This window comes from Sminthopsis crassicaudata, chromosome 6, assembly GCF_048593235.1.
Source record: "Sminthopsis crassicaudata isolate SCR6 chromosome 6, ASM4859323v1, whole genome shotgun sequence".
NCBI lineage: Eukaryota > Metazoa > Chordata > Mammalia > Dasyuromorphia > Dasyuridae > Sminthopsis > Sminthopsis crassicaudata.
In genome coordinates this window covers 46,206,551-46,230,237 of record NC_133622.1, presented here as the reverse complement: position 1 = coordinate 46,230,237, position 23,687 = coordinate 46,206,551, and the positions used below count along the sequence as shown (strand labels likewise).

The following is a 23,687-nucleotide window of genomic DNA, read 5'->3' as shown; positions in this document are numbered from 1 at the left end:
TAAATAGCAATGGACTAGACTCCAAATTCAAAGACCTGGGACCTCTATGGAATTAGCTCATTATTTGTGAAATGGAAAATAAGATGAAGTGATTTCTAATATCTAACATTTTATGCTACAAAGATATCTACTAGAAAGCTCTTTAATAAAAGAAACCATATTTTATTCATCACTATTTCTTTTATCTCCCTCAACACCTATCACAAGACTTTGTATGGAGAAGCTTTATAACTTTGTAGTGAATTTATATGGCGAATTAGAAGAGGCAACTATTCATTATTTTTGCTATTGTTAGGGAGTTATAATCTGCATTGCTTCTGGACTTAGACATTCAAAGCTTCTTTAAAAATATGGAAGGTATAATGTAAAGACATGAGCAGGGGTACCTCATCTTTTCTTCACTTATGCCCTTTTCTCCACATATACAATCACTCACTTAGTTAAAGGCCAGTCTTAAAGAGGCCCTAATTTCCTTTTTAACTTAACTATATTAACATATACTTTACATGGGCAGATAGGTAAGAAGAAAATTAAAAGATAATTAGGTATTTTCATTTTTCCCTTCATTTTTAAATTCAGGTTTGAAGAGAGACACTTTTATTTATTGAGCAGCAATATCAGTTCCCACTAAATATCTTTTCTAGATCCTTCAGGGATACAGACCTTAGTTCTTACAGGTAGAAAAGTCAACATAGAACATAAGAAAATCAACAGCGTGGTTGAATCACTTTCGAGCTTTCCAGACTCCCTGGGGATAATCTGTTGGTGGAAAAAATGGAAAGTTGACTGCAGGTCTGACATTGAATGTTTTGAAAATCTCTCTCTGTGACCAGCAATGGGGTAAATGTTATAATAGTATATCCTCTGTATGTACTATTTATATTTGGTTAAAACATGAAAATCTTTTTTGCAGGTGGAAGCCTTCTCTATTCATCCTGAGCAGTACACATTCACAGAATATAAGAAATACATCAGTCGAAGTAGTCTATAACAGCAATGATTCATTATGATAATTTATTATTTTATTTTCAAAAAAACCCTAAAATAAATATATGAAAATAGAATTGAAAAGTAATTCATTATATATATATCTATATATATAGATGTCTATATCTATCTATCTATCTATCTATATATATACATATATATAGATATATACCTTTATATAAATTTAATTCAAAATACAACTACACTGGTTTGGGAAAGTAATCTCTTTTAAAGACAGATTCACCTTTAAAAATAATTTTTAAAAGTTGTTGATTTGCCAAAATTACCACACCAATTGAAAAGATTTTACTATTCCTATAGTCATTGAAATGACATTTTCTATTACTTTCAAAACTAAGCAAAGGACAAGAATGGATGGAAGCAGACTAATAAAAATCAAATTAAAACAGAATCATTAGGAATAGGAATGAATTTCATTATATAACAGTCTGAAAAACTGACATTGTAATATCTCATATTATATTTCAGTAAGTTTATTGTTAGAAAGTGACGACACCTATGATATATCAAATGAAGTCACAAGATTATTTTATTTAGATGAAAGTGATATTTATTTTAAACATAAATGATTCTTGGTGATCAGATTATGTTCATTCATACAAAATGTTTTTAATTCTATGAGATTAAATTCTGAATTAACAGACCAGAAAAAAATTACTAGCTCAAAAAAAAAATCATATCCATATATGAATATATTGTTCTATGAAATAATGTATACCAAGAGCCTCATTATTGCAACCAATGTGATTGCATTCATTTATATAAGCAGTGTTTAAAGTTATAAAGGATTAGGTTTCCAGAAACAGTACTGTAAATCAAAACAAAATTAGGATGAATGTGATTTTCCCATAGGAAAAATGTCATTTTAAAAAGTTTAGTTTTGGGAGTCTGATGAAGAACCCACCACAAATATAAAACCTACTAAATTATATGCCTTCATTTTAGACAGAACAGAGCTTTTAAAAGTATATCTACCTCTACCGAACAGGATCGTGCAGGATAAAAATCACACACAATTTAATATTAATCATATGTAACTGATTTTTCGAAGAGGGGGCAGTGCAAGGGTGGAGGGAGAACCTGGAAAGGAAACACTGGAGAAATCCAAAGAAAGAAACTTTACTTAAATCTGGAAAGCAAAACATTTTCTTGGGGGAAAAGACCAGCTGGATTTTTGAAAAAGCAATAAGGGTTTCTGTATAAGAACCCAACAGGAAGTCTATCTGCTTTAAATGTCCTAAGTAATGACAAGAATATAAATTGTAGGGTAATCTCAGGGCAAATGAAATTGCTAAAAACTAATAACTTCGTATATTTAAAATTTCAGAATATGAATATGATAAAATAAAATAAAACCTCCAGCAACAATCCAAATCTAATTCATAGCACTAGTGAACATTCTCCTAAAACATACACAAATTGATATGCTTATGTTTATTACAAGACTAATGAAAAGACAAATTCAGAAATCAAATGCTACAGAGAATTTCTTTTATAATTAATCTCATTCAACTTTTAAGAAAATTGTTGTGAAGGTCAGAAATCTTAGATTAAAACTAATTTTTCACATCAATTTACTGTGTGTCAGGGTCTCTCATTTACTGGAAGCTGACTGACCCTTTGGCATATTATATTGCCTTTATACAAAAAGTCAGTTACATTCAGCACTTTTAGTTATACATTTTTATGCAGACTACCTTGTTTCAAAACCTCTGTATTTTGATTTATATTCCAATTAAGTCTTTTTGCTCAATTCCTACCCACTATCCTCATCTCTTCATATCCCCCTCTCTTCAACATACCCCCAAAAAGAAAAAAAATTACGTAAAAGGACAATGGTTAAACATTGGCTGACAGCCTCAAATAGCTGTTTCCTTTTGTTATAAAATGTGATTTGGGTCTTGAGAGTTTTTTGTTGAATATCCTATACCCAATGGCACCTCTTTGCCACTATCATTTCTAACTTTGATCCATTCAGAATGATGAAAAGCATAACAGCTACTGAATTGTAAAAGGAACAACATATTAGAGAAACATAGAGAAACATGTTTAACTTTCCAGATTTAAGTACAGTTCTTTTCTTTGGATTTCTCCAGTGCTTCATTTACAGCTTCTCCCTCCACCCTTGCACTGTCCACTCTTTGAAAAATCAGTTACATATGATTAATTTTAAATTGTGTGTGATTTTATCAAACATGATCCTGTGAGGTAGAGATAGATATACTTTTAAAAGCTCTGTTCTGTGTAAAATGAAGGCATATAATTTAGTAGGCTTTATATTTGTGGTTGGTTCATCAGATTCCTAGAAATGAACTTTTTAAATGACATGTTTTTTGTTGTTATTTGTTGTTTTTTGTTCCCTTGAAGAGTCAACCAGTTAGCATCCTCTGATTCAGAGGAAAAGAAAAAAAAAGTAATAACTAGTAGGATGAATTATAAAACCTCTTTTGAGATAAAGCATATTGTTTTCAAAATGTCAGCATGAGGAAGGTAAAGTCAATGAATGAAAACTGCTAGAATATAATTTACAGGATTTATAATTTTTTCCTTTTATTGATTGTAATTTCCATACCTGTAGATCTGATCCAACCTGAAAAGTCAACCTAAGTCTCACAAAGACCCTCTTGAGTCACTGTAAATTGGGCATATGCTTTAAGTTCCATTTTCCAAAGAGTATAGGATATATATTGATCTATCCACAACATCCAGTATCTTTTCCACTATGACTAACAAAAGTTTTTTTTTTTTTTTTAAGGAGTCTTACTAAAACTGACTTGGGTATTCAGTCTACTCCCATACAGTTGAATAAATCTAACGTTGGCAGGGAGGAAAATTAAACATCTGACCTTTTCTCCATCAATAAGTCATTCTAAAGGATATGTGTATAAAAAGAAGCATTTAAAATCATCTCATATTATTTGTCCATAAGTTTTACCTAAAAGAAAAACAACAAAATCACACTTGGAATACCATAGGTCAAATATCACATCCCCATTCCTTCATACATAAAATGTTCAATTGGGGAGCATGTTTGAGTGAAGTTGGAACTCTAGGATATAATCCATTGCACTAACCAGGATTTTCCTTCAAATTGAATGTATCTTGAAAATAGTCTCTTATTCTCTTACCTTTAGCATGTATATATAACAGCTATCTCCTTCAATACTTCTCCCAATATCTGTTCGCATCCATGAGGGTGATCCTCTATTAATAAAGACTAAGAAGAAAGATTACAGACTTTGTCCAAAAACAAATCAATCCTCTGGGGATGAGCCTCTCAAGCCTTAGTTAGTATATAGTTCACTACCTGGGCTAGTCTTTGAAGCTTTTCAAACTAGGTAAAGATCACAAGAGATTTTTCTTCTAGGCATATTTCCTTGCAACAATGGCTTCAGACTTCTGTTAACTTTGTGTGTGTGTGTGTGTGTGTGTGTGTGTGTGTGTGTGTGTGCAAAATCTTTCCAGTCTTTCCCATTTACAATCAAGTTAAGCAAATACTCATCTTGAGGATGTAATTTCTCTTTTCTGTCCACTTGGGTACTTAAAACTGTAGAGAGAGATTTAAAAAACTAAAACACAAAAAGCAGTTATCACTGCCACAAACTATAGTTTAGTTATTTCTATACGAAGACAATTATAATTCAGTTCTAGAATTCAATTGACTGGAATTCCTGGCTTTGTCCCAAACAGTTCCCTAAAAAGGTTACCAGCTTAATTGAATGAAATGAGCGTCTGCAACTGTCAACAATTATCTGTGGAGCAATTCTTGGTTTTAGACTGAATAAAATCAAAGTTAGCAAGCAACTACAATTATTTATGGAGCAGCAGCTATCTATATTGGCCATGGTATGTGTTTATGTATAGGTCATTACAAACACTTCCTCAAGATCTTCATTTTCTTTTTCCACTTCAATGCCATCCCCGGATCAGTGCCCTGTTTTGTGATGTCCCAAAATACTGACTATTCTCATAAAATGGAGTCCTTTCATATTTTTGGAACAAATAATTAATCTGTAATGAATGAGAATATGCTCACTAAATGGGTAAGTAACTATAACTTAGTTTATGCACAAGCATGAACCTTTGTGGCCTGTGTGCCATTTCCCAGCAGCTTCAGGTTTCCAGTAGAGTTGCTATTTCTTGTAGCCCTCATCTCTCACTAGCATTTGGCCTTTTCTCATTTCTTTGAGGAGCAGAGTGGCTATGGTTTTGAAGTTATATCCATCAAATGACACAATAACAGAGAACTAACCACTTTGCTGTGAGCATCTCAGTAGGTGACTAGAGGCACGTCACGTATCATTTAAAGCTTTTTCTTTTTCTTTTTTTCTGGCACCACACTGAAGAAAATCCACGCACTCTGCCCAAACAGGAAAAAATGCAGAAATGTTTACTCTTCTTGTCAAATAAAGTATAAGGAAGATAGAGAAAGAAGCAGGATGTTTTCAGATATGGAGAGTTCTTTTACAATTGAATTGTAACTAAATAATAACCATGGCTTTACAATTTATGTCAGAGATCCGGCTTAAGGATTAAAGAGCCTGAATGCTAATCAACACCAGCTTTTTCTTCAGAGAACAAGGCAGTTAGATACAAAATACAAAAATGAAGTAAAATATATTCATAAGATACCTTTCCACAACTAAGGGGAATTTTTATCATCAAATCCAATTTATACTAAACAACCCTATACATTTCCTGAATCCCACTGCAGTTACTTATTTTTATGATGTAGTCTCTAACTTCTTATACATTATTTCTATTTCTATCAGACTACACTGCAGAAAATATGTCCATGAGTATTTTTAACCCTAATTTAAGATTTTTGGAACATTTTATCATTTTGCTAAGTAGTTTATCATTTAAAAATAACTGGCATTTATATAGTACTTTATGATTTACATACATTATATCATTTGAGCTTTACAATAACAATGTAAAATGTATATTACAGATATTATTATTGTCATCTGGCAGTAAAGATATTTGTGCCTATGCTACCCAGAGTACATAAGACACATAGTAGGCAGTTAATTAATGGTTTGTTTTTATCCTTGACTGGTGAAGAAACAAAGATAGATCAATAATGGACCTAATGAGAGTGTCATTTCAGTCCCTTTGAAGTAATGAGTAAAATAGATAAAGATAAAAAGTGTTACACTTTCTGAGGGGAAAGGGGTTGAGGAAAAGGTCTCTTGTGAAGATATTTTCAGTATCCTCAATTACTGATAATCTTTTGTATTGCAATTTTTATGGTATAATGCATAATCTGTCTTCCTCTCTCTCCCTGTTTTTAAAACTAAAAGCTTTTTACAATACCTTGATTTGGCAGTGAAGTGTCCCTAGATCTCTGAATGCTATGCCAGCAGATTTCAAGCTGTGAAGGGTCCTACCTCAATGCTTGGCAGGTAGCAGACACTTAAATGCTTGCTGATTAATTGCTAGAGATCTGAAAAAGCTTTTAACATAGGCACGGTGACAAAACGAAGGTATTCCTATGAATCACTGATAAAGTCTTAACAAACTTGCTTCCTGACTTTGATACACCTAAACTCTCCATCCAACCACAATAAGATCATCTGTGCAGTTGTTCAGACATTCAGTCCTGTTCCACTCTTTATAATCAGTATGGTCCACAGGATTTTCTTGGCAAGGAAACTTGAACTACTTTCTTCAGTGAATTAAGTTAGAAGTTAAATGACTTTTTCAGGATCACAAAGCTAGTAAGTGTTGGAAGCTAATAAGTGTTGGAAACCAGATTTGAAATCATATTTTTCTGACTTCAGGCTCAGCACTCTATCTTCACCTAGGAAATTTTTATCGTGAAAAAATGTGAATATTCCAGGTTAGACAGACACACACATACACACTATTCTTCTTTCCAGTGATTTGTCTTTTAATTGGGGAACCAATAAGCAGGCAAACTGTTTTTGTTTGTTTGTTTGTTTGTTTTTTGGTAAAATTTATTATTCTCACTTTACGCAAAGATACTTTCAGCTTTATCTCTAAATCTCAGTTAAAGTCTATACAATAGTTGCACCTATGTCCAATGCCAAACTATTCAAACATATTTTTAAATGTTATTTAAATCTTTAAGCAATAAAACACAGAGTGCCAGGATTTGTTTTTCATATATCCAAGTATGTAGTGCTAGGAAAACAAAATATGCAGTTGATAAGTTGAATTTTTCAGCTTTCTTCTGTATGTTTTGACATTATATTGGCAAACTATATAATGGAAAGTATAAGTAACCTTCTAAATGTCTATCTTTATTGATATATAAATCTAACACCTATATGTTTTTTTCATTTTTCACGCAAAAATTTTTACTGCATAAATAAAGAATTAAAAGTATATAGTAATTCAGGCCCAGTCACAAACTGTATATCAGTGACCTTAGAAAAGCTTATTTAAGTTAAAGAAAGGCCACTAGTGACCTGCTTAGTCCTAATGTAATGAATTTCTTGGACATAATAATTCTAAAAGGCAAGTAATAAAGGCAGATTGAGAATCCATTAGGTTGCAGGTACTGGTAATATAAATATACATGTAAGACATTTCTTGATTTCAAGAAGCTCACATTTTTACCACTGTAACATCACAGATCCATGAAGAATCAAAGGAAGTTTTTGATCCAAATAATAGTTAAAAGCTGGTCAAGGTATTATAAGAAAATTTTTGCTCAGAAAATGCCATTCCTAATTATCTCATTACAACAATAAGGTTACATGCTAATCACCAATAACAATACACTGGACTTATACCATATTATATTCAGAGGAGGTAGGATATTTCTTCCTACCTGTAGGTAATATAATCTTTTAATGAGATAATTTTTATGTTGCTCTGGATGGAGAATCATAAATTTTATTCTATAGCAAAGATATCATGATCTGCAGGATATTAAATGATGACATTCAGAATGATCAACATTTCCAAATTTTCAACATTATCTGATAAATACTATTTGAGTACAATGAGATAAGATGCTGCTGGTTTATTAACTTCTTAGAGAATTTTTGAGCACATTTTTTGTGAGTACTATAACCATTATAAATAAGGGGTATCCAAAGATTTTTTAAAGAACTAAGTAGCAAGAGAATAAGAAGGGTCAATCTATTTTATACTCTATTAATTTTGACAATACTACATAGTAGTTTCCCCAGAATGTTCACTAAAGATTATATACATGTAAAATTAAGGTAAAATAAACATAATGAAGACTTAATTTCTAAAATGAAACAGGATCATAGAACTATAAACTTTAAATCTGGAAAAGAAATCAGAGGGGACACAACATAACCCTAGCAAATAGACATTAAAATAAGGGTGCTTTTAGTTGTATACTTCAACGACAATACTATATGATGATCAATTCTGATGGACGTGGCCCTCTCCAACAATGAGATGAACCAAATCAGCTCCAATAGAGCAGTAATGAATGGAACCAGCTACACCCAGCGAAAGAACTCTGGGAGATGACTATGAACCACTACATAGAATTCCCAATCCCTCTAATTTTGTCCGCCTGCATTTTGGATTTCCTTCACAGGCTACTTGTACACTATTTCAAAGTCTGATTCTTTTTGTACAGCAAAACAACTGTTTGGACATGTATACATATATTGTATTTAATTTATACTTTAACATATGTAACATGTATTGGTAAACCTGCCATCTGGGGGGGGTAGGAGGGGAAAAATTGGAACAAAGGGTTTAGCAATTGTCAATGCTGTAAAATTACCCATGCATATATCTGGTAAATAAAGACTATTAAAAAAATAAGGATGATTTTGAAGCTTCTGAATTTAATTTTCATTACCACACACATAATAGTGTAAGTAAACTTAGCATTTCATAAAGCAAGTGGTGGTTGATAATGAAGCAAAACAAAGCCACTGGTTTAATGGATGCTCAAACAAAGCTATATGCATGTGTGTATAATATAAATATAATATACGTATAAAAATATGTAATATAAATATAATATACATATAAAGATATATAATATAAATATAATATATGTATAAAGATATATAATATACATATAATATACATACAAAATATAACTGAAATTGAATAGATACATAAACAAAATTGCATGTGTGACACAGACTGCTCCCCCCAGCTCTCTCTTGGCCTCCCCCCTTCCCCAGGGACATATGCAGAAGCTTTTAATGAATGCCCAAGGTGATTCTTTAGTGGAATTTATTCCCTAGCTTATTTGGGAATCAGACGAGGATCCTCCTAGGAGCTGAATCCGTGATTCAAACACTTCCCTCTACTTTCCCCCAACTAATGAGGAACTAAACTCCACTCATACCACAGAAGAACTCGGGTTACATGCCTCCAATAGATAATCGAGTCAACCCCCTAGAGATCTGACACAGTCAAACAGGAGGATAACTCATGTGCTATTCATAGCACAAATACAAAAGCAAATTACAAACTGATAAATGCTGAGTAGAGGGAAAACACAGTATCAGACCAACAGAAGAGGTCTAGTCATAAGACTTCAGCACTGACATGACTTTGCTGGATCTGCAAAGCTCCAGAAGGTTAAAAACTAAAAAGCTAGGAAACTTCCAAGCCTCTCCCCCTTTCCCTCCCCTCTCCCCCAATTTTCAATAGTTTCCTTCAGTAAAACATCTGGAAAAGATTACATACAGGCACCTGCCCATGGGCACAGGTATGCTTGGAGATTCTAGCCCCATGGCCCAGTGATTTACATACTCATCAAGAGCTTTATTCACATAACCACTCTTTGTTTGGAAGCAAGTAACTAGGGAAAATGCAGCTACAGTTTAACTCCATAATCATTTATTTCCTACAGTAGGAGGCAGACATCAAGAATAGATAGGCAGAGCTTCTGTGAAGATCTATTCAATGGGTAACCTTTTGAAGGGAAAGAAAAGTGGTATGGGTACTTCCTAAACCACATAGTTTTCCTATGAGGTCATCATGAGTAAAAGTTAAGTAACAGAATCTGTAATGTAGCGGGAGGGTAGTAATTTTCATGTAAATCAGCTTCCTTTCTAGCACACAATAGGCTTAGTGTAGGGTCATTAGTCCCAGTAAGCTATTATCTCTGGCTTCCTAAAAAATAACTTAGATGAGGAGGGCTATTTAAACTGAACACCTAAGGGGGGAAAAAAAAAAGATACTCTTAAACTTTAAGCTTTTCCAGCATTTTTTAAAACTGTAATGTCAGCATGGCAGTGTGACTTTTTTTCCCCCAACACATTAGCAGAACTAGTTTAGACAAATTAATGAGATGTTTGAATCTGAGATGCATCTATACATGGTGAGAAGTTAAAAAGCATCCATTCCTCGAGCATTCAAGTATTAGAAACAATGATTTCTTTGTTCCTTCCTACTTCAGACTTATTCAACAAATTTTGCAAAAAATATATTTAATTTTGCAAATCTTTTGGTTAAAAAAGAGGTTCAGTAAGCCTAGTAGAAGGAGATCTTATATTGTATGAATGACCATTGCCTTTTATATGGGTTTAAAAGGATTTACAATCAGCACTCTTGGGGATAATATCACTTGCACTACTTACCTCACAGGGTTGTTTAGAGGGAACCTGAAAGCACTATATAAATGTGAGTTATCATTACTATAAAACACTAGCAGAGCTGACACCCTTTCTTCTCTTGTAAGATAAAAATGGGAAAGTGAAAGATCCGGATGACTTCACCAAATTTCTAGAAACTATATAAATCATATTTAAAAAAACAAGGTAAAATCTTTTTTTAAGATTGAAAATGATAAAAGAAAGAGCTCATAAAACTAAGATTGAAGCTGTAGACTTATAATTATCATTGAGCCTTCAGCAAAACTATCAATGAGAATACAGAATAGATGAAAACTGGTTTATAGCTGTTAGAACTTTTCCCAGCTTACTGAAACACTGTTTCAAGGCTGATTATGTGTTTGCCTTTTTTTAAACATAAACTCTGCTACAAAGTGTAAATGGTCCATAGGAGGACCCCCAAGGCTTATTTTCTAACAAAAGAAAGCAACTGAAAATATTTTTCTATGTGTCATATTCATGGAACATTTGAAATTATTTGTGTTGAATTCAATTGAATTCTATGTTAATTACTCACCAATTATATCAGAAGCTTTATGATAGGCACCAAGGAAACAAGAAACAAAACAAGTTATCCTTCAGGAGCAAGCAGGTTACTTGGGGGATACACCTTGTGGACAGTCAAGATAATTAAAGAAAGGAGAAAGCACTAACAGCTGTGAAGATCAGGTAAGGCTTAACCTCAGAAGGGCTACCTGGTAGAGATGAAGAAGAATTATATTAAGGAATGGGAGACAGCTTTTGCAAACTAAAGAGGCCAAGTAATGGAAAACAAAATTCAAGGACTGAGTTAAAGAGTCCTGTGTGAAGGGTAATCATTTGAACTAAGTGAAGTTTTTCTTTTTCTATGATTTTTCCCTATTTCTTTGTATTGCTTATTTAAGAAACTCTTATCTCCTCTTCCGAATCCCTGGAATTTAGCAGTCAGTGCAATATATTTTTCACGTTCACTTTCCTTCTTTCCTCCACTATTTATAAAGCCTCATCAGACAGCCATTTTACTTTCTTGCTCTTCTTTTCATTTGAAATTTTACTGTTGTTGCTGCTGCCTTCTCTACAGTATTATGAAACTCAGTCTGTAGTTCTTCAGGCACTTTATGTACCAAATCTAATCCCTTAAATCTATTTTTCATTTCTGCTTCATATTCATAAGGGATGTTATTTAGATCATACTTATATGGTCTGGCCATTTTTTCTATTGTTCAATTTAAGTCTGAATTTTGCAATAGGAATTTCATGATCTGAGCCATAATTATCTCCGAGTCTTGTTCTAGCTGACTATATAGAGCAGTTCCACCTTCAGCTGCAAAGCATATAATCAATCTGATTTCTGTATTGACCATCTGGTGATGTCCATGCATTGAGCCATCTTTTAAAGGGTTGTGAAAAGCTTACTAGAACCAGCATCAATCTTGACTTAGCTCTCTAAGTCTCGGCCCTGTTTCATTTTGTACTCCAAAGCCAAATTTGTCTATTATTCCAGGGTGTTTTTTTTTAATTTCCATTTTTTAGCATTCCAGTCCCTTATGAAATGAATGTGAATGGTTTTTTGGGGGATGAGGAGATGCTACTTTTAAAAGATGGTTTAACTCTTCACAGAACTAATCAATACTGGCTTTTTCTGAATCAATGGTTGGAACACAGACTTGTATTACTATGATGGTGAATGGTTTACCTTGGATTTGAATAGATTTCATTTTACCATTTTTGAGATTATAACCCATTACTATATTTCTCACACTTTTAATGACTTAATTTCTTCTAAGGGATATTTGCTCATAGTACTATATTTTATATTTTTATATTTAATCACCTGAATTCAATTCATCCATCTCTGTCCATTTACATTCAGACATCCAAGATGTGGATTTTTTTTTACTCTTTCCATATCCTTTCTGACCACATTCAGTCTCCCTTGGTTCACAGATCTTACATTTCAGTTTCCTATGAAATATTGATCTTTATAACATCAGTCTTTCCTTTCATCACAGACATATACATAGCTGAGCTTCCTTTTGGCTTTGGTTCAGTTGTCCTCTGCTCTTTCCTATTAGAGTTTTGGACATCTTCCAATCTGAGGGGCTTCATTTATTGTTTTAATATTATCCCTGGGGTTTTCTTTGCAAAGATATTTCTTTCTCAAGAGATGTCCTCAGAAAAATTAGATAAACCTAGGGAATGTTTCATGCAAAAAATACACATAATAAAAGACAAAAATGTTAGGGGCTTAACAAGAAATTAAGGAGAGGTATCAACAACATATGGAAGAATTATACAAGAAAGATATTAACATAAGGTGTAGTTACTGATCTAGAGGCAAACATCATGGAAAAGGAAGAAAAGTGGGCCTTGTTCACAAAAAGGCTAATGAAGGTAACAACTCCAGCTGAGCCCTTTAAAATCCTAAAAATAAATAAAATAAAAAATGATGCTGTTAAAGTTCTGCACTCAATATATTAGCAAATTTGGGAAACTCAACAATCACCACTGGATTTTGCAAAAGATCATTTTAACGCAATCCCAAAGTAGAGCAATGCCAAAAAAGTTTAAATTACCAAACTGTGCTCATTTCACATGTTAACAAAGTTATACTGGAAGCTAGGCTTCAGCAATTTGAGATCTAAGAATTACCAGAAGTACAGATTAGTTTTTCAAAGAAACAGAGGAACTAGAGACCAAATTGCCAACTTTCATCGGATTATGGAAAAAGTAAGGAAATTCCAGAAAAAAAAGAAAACAAATTATTTTTGCTTCATTGACTCATTAAAGGCTTTGACTATATGAATCACAATAAAATGCAGCAAGTCCTTAAAGCAGGAGCTTTCAAACTATGGCCCGCAGACCAGATGTGCAGCCGAGGATGTTTATGCAGCCCGCCAGATTATGGCAAATGGGCTGAGGGGTGGAGACAGAGTGTGAGCTTTTGTTTTTACTCTAGTCAGGACCTCCCACAGTCTGAGGGACAGTGAACTGGCCCCCTGTTTAAAAAGTTTGAGGACCACTGCTAAAGAGACCAAAATACCAGATCATCTTATTTGTCTCCAGAGAAACATATATGTGGGTCAAAAAGCAACAGTGAGAACCAAACATTGAACAATCAATTGGTTTAAGATTGGAAAAGGAGTAGGACAAGGATGTGTATTGTCACCTTATTTATTTAATTTATATACAGAGTATATCACATGAAATGCCAGGCTAGACAAATCAGAAGTCAAGAATTAAGGTTTCTGGGAGAAATATCAACAATCTCATATATGTAAATAATCCAACTTTGATGGCGGAAAGTGAAGACGAATTAAGAAGCCTTTTGATAAAAATGAAAGATGAGAGAGAAAAAAAGTTGACTTGAAGCTTAATACACACACACACACACACACACACACACACAAACAAATAAAAAAAAACAAAACCTAAGATCATATCCACTAGTCTCATCACTTCCTGGCAAAAAGTGAAAAAAGAAATGGAAGCACTGTGAGATTTTGTATAGCCATTAAATTTAAAGACATTTGCTCCCTGGAAGGAAAGTTATGGCAAATCTGAGAGCATACTTTAAAAAAAGAGAATTATCACCTTGCTAACAAAGGTCCATATAAGCAAAACTATGATTATCCCATCCCTGCCAATGAACTACTGTGAGAGTTGGACTATGAAGAAAAGTGGGAGATGCAGAATTGATGGTTTTGAATTAGGGTGCTGAAGAAGACTTAAAGAATCTGTTGTGTAGCAAGGAAGTCAAATCAGTCACTACGTAAACTAATTCAGGGTACTCACTGAATACTGAACCTAAATCTTAAATATTTTAGCCCCCATAATGAGAAGAAAGAACTCATTAGAAAAGATCCTGATGTTCAGAAATACTGAAGGCAAAAGGAAAAGAGGATGGCAGAGGATGAAACGGATAGATACTGTTACGGAAGCAATGGAAATAAGTTTACAGACTTTAGGATATAGCAGAATAGCATGCTATGGTTTATGGGGTAATCAAAAATAGGATATTACTGAAAGACTGAACAAGAAGCATGGTAAGGGAGGTTAGATTGTGACTGAGAAAGCCCTCAGTTTTATCCTAGAGGCAAAAAGGAACAACTAAAGATTTGTGATGGGAAAGTATAATCATTAGATCACATAAATTTGATAGTAGTAAGAATGAACTGGGTAAGGGTAAGGCAAGCCAAAAGATCAGCTCAGAGGTTGTTGCAATTGTTCTTAGCAAGTGAATGGATATGATGAGAGTTGAAAGAAAAAAAAAGGTAGAATTGAGGGTGATTTGGAGAATGTGAATCTGGATGGCTAAAAGGATTATATTAATAAATCTAGCTATAGGCATTTCTCTTTACAAAAACTGTATGAGTTCTCTTATCTAAAATAAATCAAACAAAAATCTAAAATTAAATAAGTATATAAATATTATTATTTTAAAAAGTTTGTTGGGTAATTGAGGTTAAGTGACTTGCCCAGGGTCACACAGCTAGGAAGTGTTGAGTATCTGAGACCAATTTGAACTCTGGTCCTCCTGACTTCAGGGCAGGTGTTCTATACACAGCCACTGAGCTGCCCCCTAAATATTAATTTTAAACTACAAATATAGCTTTCCTTAAAGTCATAGTAATATATTTAGCCACTGTCACTTAAGACTAACATACTTAAATTCCAATTAATTTTAGAAATAAAAATTATGAGTATCTACTTTCACAGTAATTGTATTGCACAGCTTAATTAGTTTTAATAGAAATCTGAAAATAATTTCTTTATAGTTGAAAGAACTATTTTACCATTTTTCTACAGAAACTTAAACTTTGAGTAAAATAAAAATTTGTTACTTCATTCTAAAGGTAGAAGTGTTGCTAAAAAGGCATAAGTATTATTAGAATGAAATTTTTAAAAGTATACAGCTGTACATGAAAGATATTCTTTTTTTAAAGAGTCAAGAGAAAAAAGAAATCTATAAAACAATTATTAACATTATTTTGACCAAAAATTCCTGGCAAGATTTTTTGCGATGTCAGAGAAAAAGGGGAGCAGCAGCAGGAAAACAATATAAAGAACAGTAATGGAAATGAAAGTAATAATAAAGTAAAGATGAATGCGGTATAATTATAGTGTTTGCTGATTTGAGAAAATGTGCCTTCTGATAATTATCTATAAAGTGAGGGGTTATTATAGATGAAGAGTTCTAAATCTGTTTTGGGTCATGGACCATTTTAACAGCCTAGTAAAGCATATGAACTAACATGCTTTAATTCATAAAGTTACAAAGAAAGTCATATTATTATATTAAATATATTCATCAACATATTTTTAAAAGTAAAAGTATTAAAGGATTCCAGGTTAAAATATCCATTCTTGATGAGACCTAAATTATCTTCTAGTTTTAAATCTTCTGAATTGAGGGGGGGAAAGGAAGGAGGGAGGGAGAGAGGGGGAGGGAGGGGAAAAAAGAGAGAGAGAGAGAGAGAGAGAGAGAGAGAGAGAGAGAGAGAGAGAGAGAGAGAGAGAGAGAGAGACAGAGAGAGAGAGAGAGAGAGACAGAGACAGAGACAGAGACAGAGACAGAGACAGAGACACACACACACAGAGACACAGAGAGAGACACAGAGAGAGAGAAAGAAACAAGGGGGTGGGGTGAGAAAAATAGAATTAGGCTCACATTAGATTCAGAATGCCCCTTGATGCTTTTCATAAGGTATGACATTTTGGTAAATATTTTAAAAAGCAGTTAGGAAATGAGGGGTGAGTATGTATGCCATTTTAAAATTTAACCTGTAAATAGTATTAATATTTTTCTCTTATTTTCTTAAATATAGAAATCAACAAAATTATATATAAAGCCCTAATTTGTAGCATTTGACAGTTTCCAAAGTATAAATATTTATACTGGTAGGAACTGGCTCCACCTCTGCCTAAAAGATTATGCATTATCTCCATACACTCATGAAAACACTTGTGTGTGTGTGTGTGTGTGTGTATAATGACACACATAATTATGTCTAGAGATAAATGCATATAGATATACATATATAATAAACCAACATCTAAAAGTTTATGTGTAGATACACACATAAATTATGATGCTTAATATTTCAAATTTGTAAAATTGAATGTGTTTATATAATAGCTGTATATATGTATGTGTGTATATATATGTTGAATGTTAAGCATCAAAGTTGATACATATAGATCAGGGTAAGCAATGACAAAAAATGAAATTTTTTTGTGATTACTATACCCAACAGTGATACTTGTCTCTATACTAAAATCTTTAGGAGAATGATCTATATATTTATCTGAGGATATCTGTTAAGAAACAGGCAATATTTCACAAATGATCCTCCACAATTGATCTGACTTGATTCCTTCACTTGTAAAAACATGGAGAGGCTTCATACTTATATACATTATTATATATATATATATATATATATATATATATATATATATATATATATATATATGTGTGTGTGTGTGTGTGTGTGTGTGTGTGTGTGTGTATGTGTATGTGTATATATATATATAAATATACATATATGTGTGTATATATATATATATATATATATATATATAAAAGCTGCTGCTACTATTACAATTATCCCCAAGCCCCACTACATCATTAGATTAACCAAATTGGCTGAAAGGGGAAAAGAATGCACAATATCATTGGGTTTGCTATTTGTTAATTTTAAAAATTGCCTCTTTTGAGCAAAAAGTAATTTTAAATTTCTTCTCTTACAAGAAGTTTCCTGTCCATATATTAATGTCATACAAGATTCCTCAATAAATGCAAGCTTATATATATATATATATATATATATATATATATATATATATACATATATATGTATATATATACATATACATACAAACACACACACACATATTTCCAACTATATGTATGACTCTTTGATTTGACATCAAATGATACATAAACTGGGAAGACATCTTTCTTTGCCAAAGTGTTACTTAAAGGCATGGTTGATGTCTCCTATGGGTCTAGTAGAAGATAGAATTAAGAGGATGAAGTCCTTCAAATGCTTCTGTTTATAGATGACATTGTGCTGATTGTATCACCATCCGAATACTGCAAAGTTTCTTTAAAAGGGGCATGATTATCCAAAGTAAAGTGGCCTAAGAATCCATATAGGAAAATCCAAGTATTTGAAAAATGCCTAATGTTTCACTGACATATTATCCGACAGTCTCTTGAGTTAGTATAATTCATAGAGTTATGTGTTTTCATTTGTATATGAATATACACATACACATATATACATATAAATTATACATATGTCCATATATCTATAATGTGTAACATTGTGCATTATGGTACATGCATATGTAATATCTATTAATATGCACATTCATATATATTATTAATGCTGTTGTTTGTCCTTTATTTTCAAAGAGAACTAATGATATCAGAGGATGAATTGGATTTGAAAGAGACAAAGTTATGCAAAGTCAGCATACAAACACAACTCAATGAACTAGCTAATGGACCGTTCATCTTACTACTTGTTAAAATTTGGGCAAATATTTACACACGTGTAATATGCACGCATATTATTAGTACTACAAATGGATAATTATTTGGGCCCAGAATGGAAGAAAAGGCAGAAATCAGGCTGAACATTTGGGAAATTGTGGAATTCTTTTTACCACACCATACTCCTACTAGAGTAAAATATTTTTAAAGCCATCCTCCTTCTGACCCTTTGTTGTTGTAAATCTTAGAACATAACTATCTCCAAAGCATATAATATACTTCTAGTGATGTTGCACAAAAAGAATCAAAAATAATATCAATAAATGTATGATAAGAAGAATGGAGCTAGTCACATCATAAGAACGAGGGATAACAGATGAATACTTGCTAGTTGCATTAGTATCCATGAAACATACAAAAATTGAGAGGAAGCTCTCCCACATGTTGATTAGATCCTCTTTGGAAAATGTTGCGAGCTGTCGTCTCCAGAAGCTGCCGGATCGCTCTCTGGGAAGAGATCTGCTGTGTCTACTCAAATCTTTCAGACAGATTCTTCTTCCTGTAGTGAACCGTTGTCTCCAGGCAGTTGCTGTTAACTCTTGTCCTTAGAAGTGACTTCCCTTCCTGCAGAGAGCCCCATCAAGCCTGATGCAATGCAGAGTCTTTCTTCTTGAATCCTGGCTCTGAATCTCCTCCAGCTCTTATCCTTCTCCAGGCCGATCTGCTCTCTGCGCCCAGTGCTGTCTCTTTTATCCTCCCAGAGAATGGGTGTGGGATAATGCAAGGGCTTCTGGGAAGAACCACCCCAGCCAATGAGCTTGCCCCCTCTATCAAGTCAACCTGAGTTCTCACCTTGTAATTGTCCAGAAAACCTGAATTCTCACCTTGTCACTATCCAGACAACCTCAGTTCTCACTTAGTAATCCTAACAGGAAAATATTTGTAAATCACGGATAAGAACTATCTAATATGAGAAAGTGCAGATGAATGATCATCTGAATCATCTGATCTATAGTCTCTTTGATATATGGATGGTTCAAATAGTCAGCAAAGTAGAATAGGGAGAATTGTGTTGAGTCAGAGGGTGTGGAATCATAATTCAATACAATTGTGTAGTAGGTGTGTGTCCTTAGGCAAAATACTTAGCCACCTCTGAAAAATGAAAACATAGCCCTACCTGAGCTTCTCTTTGGACCTCAATCAAACATTTCTTATTTTCAAATTAACAAGATTTCATCTATACATAATTTTTCAGACTAAAATGAAGAAAAATACAACTTTCATATTTTGAAAAATTTCCCTTAAAATAAAATACTATATAATTTAGTCATAATCATTAGTTACTAAAGGATTATTTCTTCAGAACACTTCAATAATTAATATAGGACATTGGGAAAAAATTCAATTTTAAATTTAACAACCTAAATTTTAATCCTACCTTCAAAACTTACTAGTTGGCTTACCATGGTTGTTATTTAAACTTCCTCGGTCTTTGTTTCCTCATCAGCAAACTTGGGATGATGACATTTTTAGATGACATTAGAGGAATATTGTAAGAATCAAATGAAGATGTTACATGGAAAGTATTTAGTAAATTTTTCAGTGTTATAACAATAAATGCTTTGTAATTCTTTGTAATTTTCCAATGCAATAAATAAAAATAACTGTCAGTAACTATCAACATTAAATGGTTGGTTAGTGAAAATGATTTTATTCTATACTGTAAAGAGGGTAATATATTTTAGACAGTCTCCTGGAGTTTCCTGATATTAATGAAAATGAAGAGATGCAGTTTGGTAAAATGCAAATGGCAGTTAGTAATGCCTCAGTCCTGCAAGAAAGAACACTCAAGCAAAGTAGCAGATAACAGAAAGAGTATTGATCTAGGGTGAGGAGACAAAGGTAAAAAAGTCCAGATACCAACCCTGTCTTTGTAAAGTAATTTAACTTCTCCAAACCTCAGCTTTCTCATCTGCTGAGTGTGGGTATTAAACTAGATAATATTTAGTGTACGTTCTCATTCTAAAATTCTATGACCTAAAACATTCAGATCAGTAGTGGGTAACAGATTTCCCACCTATCCAATATTTGAGATATTTGCAACAATCAGGAACAGTGATTAATAACATACATATCTCGATTAAATAGACTTTAAAAATAAAAAAAATAATATATACTAGTCCATAGACTGCCTATTGGACACACAATCATAAGTAATGGATAGCTAATTTTTGTCCCTCTTCAATATATCCATACTTTCCAAAAGGAAAACATGACAAAAATATATCAATATCAATGTCACCTGGCTGCTTTGCACTCAGAGATTTGTATTTAGTTCAGCACCCAGCTGTTGAGAAGAAATACTTAAATCAGTCAGAGACACTTGTTGAGCATCCACCGTGGGGCACTTATAATGTGGCATATATACCACCAGCAAAGAAAATAGTAGATGTAGCCTCTTCATGAAAACAGTTTACTGCCTAATGTGATTCTTTCATTTAATGGCCCATAAGGCCTTATGACAATTCACTGCTCTCATAGCTAGAAAAAGAATGCAGCTGAACATAAGTAGAATATGTCTAAAAGTCCATTTATCCCTAACATTCCATTTCTCTATAATTCCTATTTAATATTGCCAATGGCCTTACACTTCATTTAGAAGTTAAATTTAAAAATAAAAAAGGTAGTCACTGAAAACATGAATATCCAGACTTGATCATTCTTTTTAGCTCATGTTTTGGGGTAGGGAAAATAGTTTACTGGGAAAAAGATATCTTGGAAAAGAATCAGAACTGCTCCAGTTGGTTGACTAAGCTATATGCCGCGCACGTACAGTACAGCCAACCAAGAAAATCTACCTATTATTTACGCAATGACAGATAAAACAAAATGAGGTGTAGCTCGATAAACAACCTCTCTCCTAAAGCAGATTTAGACACTATTCATTCCCTTCTTTTCAGTCCAGAAGCCTCCTTAGCTGGAACTGTAAAATAAATTCCAGCACTCAGAACATTTCAAGGAGGAATAATTTTCAAAACTGGCTCAGGCTTTATTTTTCTTCACTTTGAAATTGATTAGATGTGCTGCGGAAAGAAAAATTGGTTTGTGCCTCAAAGAATAAAGAGCATTTTAGACAAATATAAGATAGCTAATTTTAAATCCATTAAAGATTTTGCCTAGATGCTTCAGTCATTAACTATTTCAGCCCTGCCACATTCAGTCTGGAAATCAAATAATCCAAGTAAATGAAAAATCCAGTGAGTTCTAAAAGATACAACATCGTTACCAATAATATTTCATTAACCCAGTATTTACAGTTTTGACCAAGCAAATGAGAAAAATAATAATGGTGAGTAAATTGTTTTCTAAAAGCATCAAACACAAAAGCAAGGAAACAAAAATATTCTTATGAGTTACTGGGTGAATAATAAAAATTGAAGTCAATACTTTGAAAGAAGTGTTAAGTAAGCAGTGATTGGACTTACTTCTTTAATTTAAAATGTGTGGTAATTTTCTGAAATAAAGTATCTCAACAACGGTCATAACTCTTGTTTTAGAAGATAATCTGAAAATCTATAGAGTAAAATATACCAAAATACTTAATCTATTTAAAGAATCATGAGCATCTAACTTTCAAATCATCAAATTTACATAGTTTAACTTATAATTTTAAATGTATTTCATATGTAGTTTGTTTATTTCTCAACTAAGAATATAATAAAATATAATATTGTGGTTAGAATAGAGTGCCAGTACCAGTACAGGGATTTCTTTGGACTCATTCTCTATAGCATTTTAATGAAAAATGAGGTTTTAGTTAGTTATAACAATAATTTACATAATAAAATTTCTTTCTATGAAAAAATGATTTGTTTTTGTTTTAAATGATTCGATGTTTATGAAAAGCAATACAAAATTAAAAGACAAACATAAATGTGCTAAACAGCATTGTTTACTGGAAAAAGTAAACAGTCAGAAGACTAGTTCTGGCTTTGCAATAAAGTGACATTGACCCTTAATTGGTTTAATCACACTGAATCTCATTGTTTTAAATTTACTAAATAGAGATAATAGTGTCTGTCTTGTTTTACAGAAAGGGAAATATGAGAATCAAATAAGCTATTACTTAATAAAGTACTTTGAAAATATAAAGGCTATATTAATTGAAAGGTAAGAACAATATTTTCTCTGACACTGAAGTAGGGATGCTTAAACCAAGGATGAGAACAATGAATATGCCATACATGAGGAGGGGAAAAATAATGGACGGGGGAATCAGAACACCTGAGTTTGAATCCCTGCTGTTACTGACCAGCTATGAATGATGCTCAACAAATCCCTTCAGCTCTGTATGCCTCAGTTTCCTAGTCTATACAAAAAGGAAAATGGATTATATGATCTCCAAAGTCTCTTTTGTTTATACCAATTAGCTAATCTTCCTTGAGGTCTTACTCAGTCTGGAACTGTCAAGAATGGTTAGGCAGAAAATAATTCCAGGATCACAAAATGAAAAAAAAAAGATTTTGTTTCTCTTCCAAAGAAATAAAAAAATTTCATTTTTAATCTTTCCAAATGTGATGCTTTCTTTTGCCAGAAATCAATTTAACATATATTCAAAAATGAATTTCCTATGGACTTAATAAAGAACAATAGATATAAAAAGGAGATATTTATAGGTTCAAAATGATTAACATATCATATAAAATCTTGAGATATTTACAGAGAAATTGCATATGTGGAATTTCTATAGTGCTATAAATGACTTGTGACTTACATGAGTTCATGGCAAAGGAATGGCCTTTTGCTGAATACAGAAGCCAATTTACTGCAACCACATCAGTGAAACTGAAATATGTGGCACAGAAGCAAGTGACAGCTTTTGCTATGCCTTCTGAAAGGGTCAGTTTCATATTATTAGATAATTCTACTAATATTTGCATGAGATTCTGGACATTATTCATATTTTGAACTTTCTTACTTTTTTGTGAATTTAATATAACATACTTTTTGCCACAGCTATTTGATAAACCTTTCTGTCAGTGTAGTCAATAATCTACATTAGCATATGCAGGGACATGCATCTTTATCATATTCCTTTCAGAAAAAAAATAACTAAAACCTCATTTTTCATTAAAATACTATAGAGACGGAGTCAAAAGAAATCTTTTCTACTGTTACTTGGCATTATAATTCTAGCCACAAAATATCTGCTTTCTGCATTCTCTAGACAGAATATTTACATAATAGTCATAAACTACACAAGTTAGACGTATGTGTTTGTGTGTGTGTGTGTGTGTGTGTGTGTGTGTGTGTGTGTGAGAGAGAGAGAGAGAGAGAGAGAGAGAGAGAGAGAGAGAGAGAGAGAGAGAGAGACAGAGAGAGAGAGTTAACTACATATTTGATTAAGTTAGATAATGGATCAAGAGTTATGGCATAATATAAAACAATATAACAATTTTAATTTTAGTCAGGAAGAACTATATTTGAATCCCTACCTTAGGTACTTTCATTTATAAAATGCAGGCAAATAACATACCCTAGAGTGTAAACATTTCTTTGTTGTGAGGACTAAATGAAGCAGTATTTATAAAGAGATTAAA

At 32.8% G+C, this 23,687-nt stretch overlaps 1 protein-coding gene across 17 annotated transcripts in view; it reads right to left on the bottom strand.

The window, feature by feature from the left end:
- Positions 1-23,687, bottom strand: part of ADGRL3 (adhesion G protein-coupled receptor L3) — a 1,041,133-nt gene that overhangs the window by 961,089 nt on the left and 56,357 nt on the right. The window contains exon 1 of one of the 17 annotated variants that reach the window (XM_074272783.1): positions 11,122-15,349. The exons of the other annotated variants lie outside the window; for them this stretch is intronic. The gene's annotated coding sequence lies outside the window, so the exon portion shown is untranslated. Of the gene's footprint in view, positions 1-11,121; positions 15,350-23,687 lie in introns of those variants that run through there. 17 annotated transcript variants of the gene reach the window in all.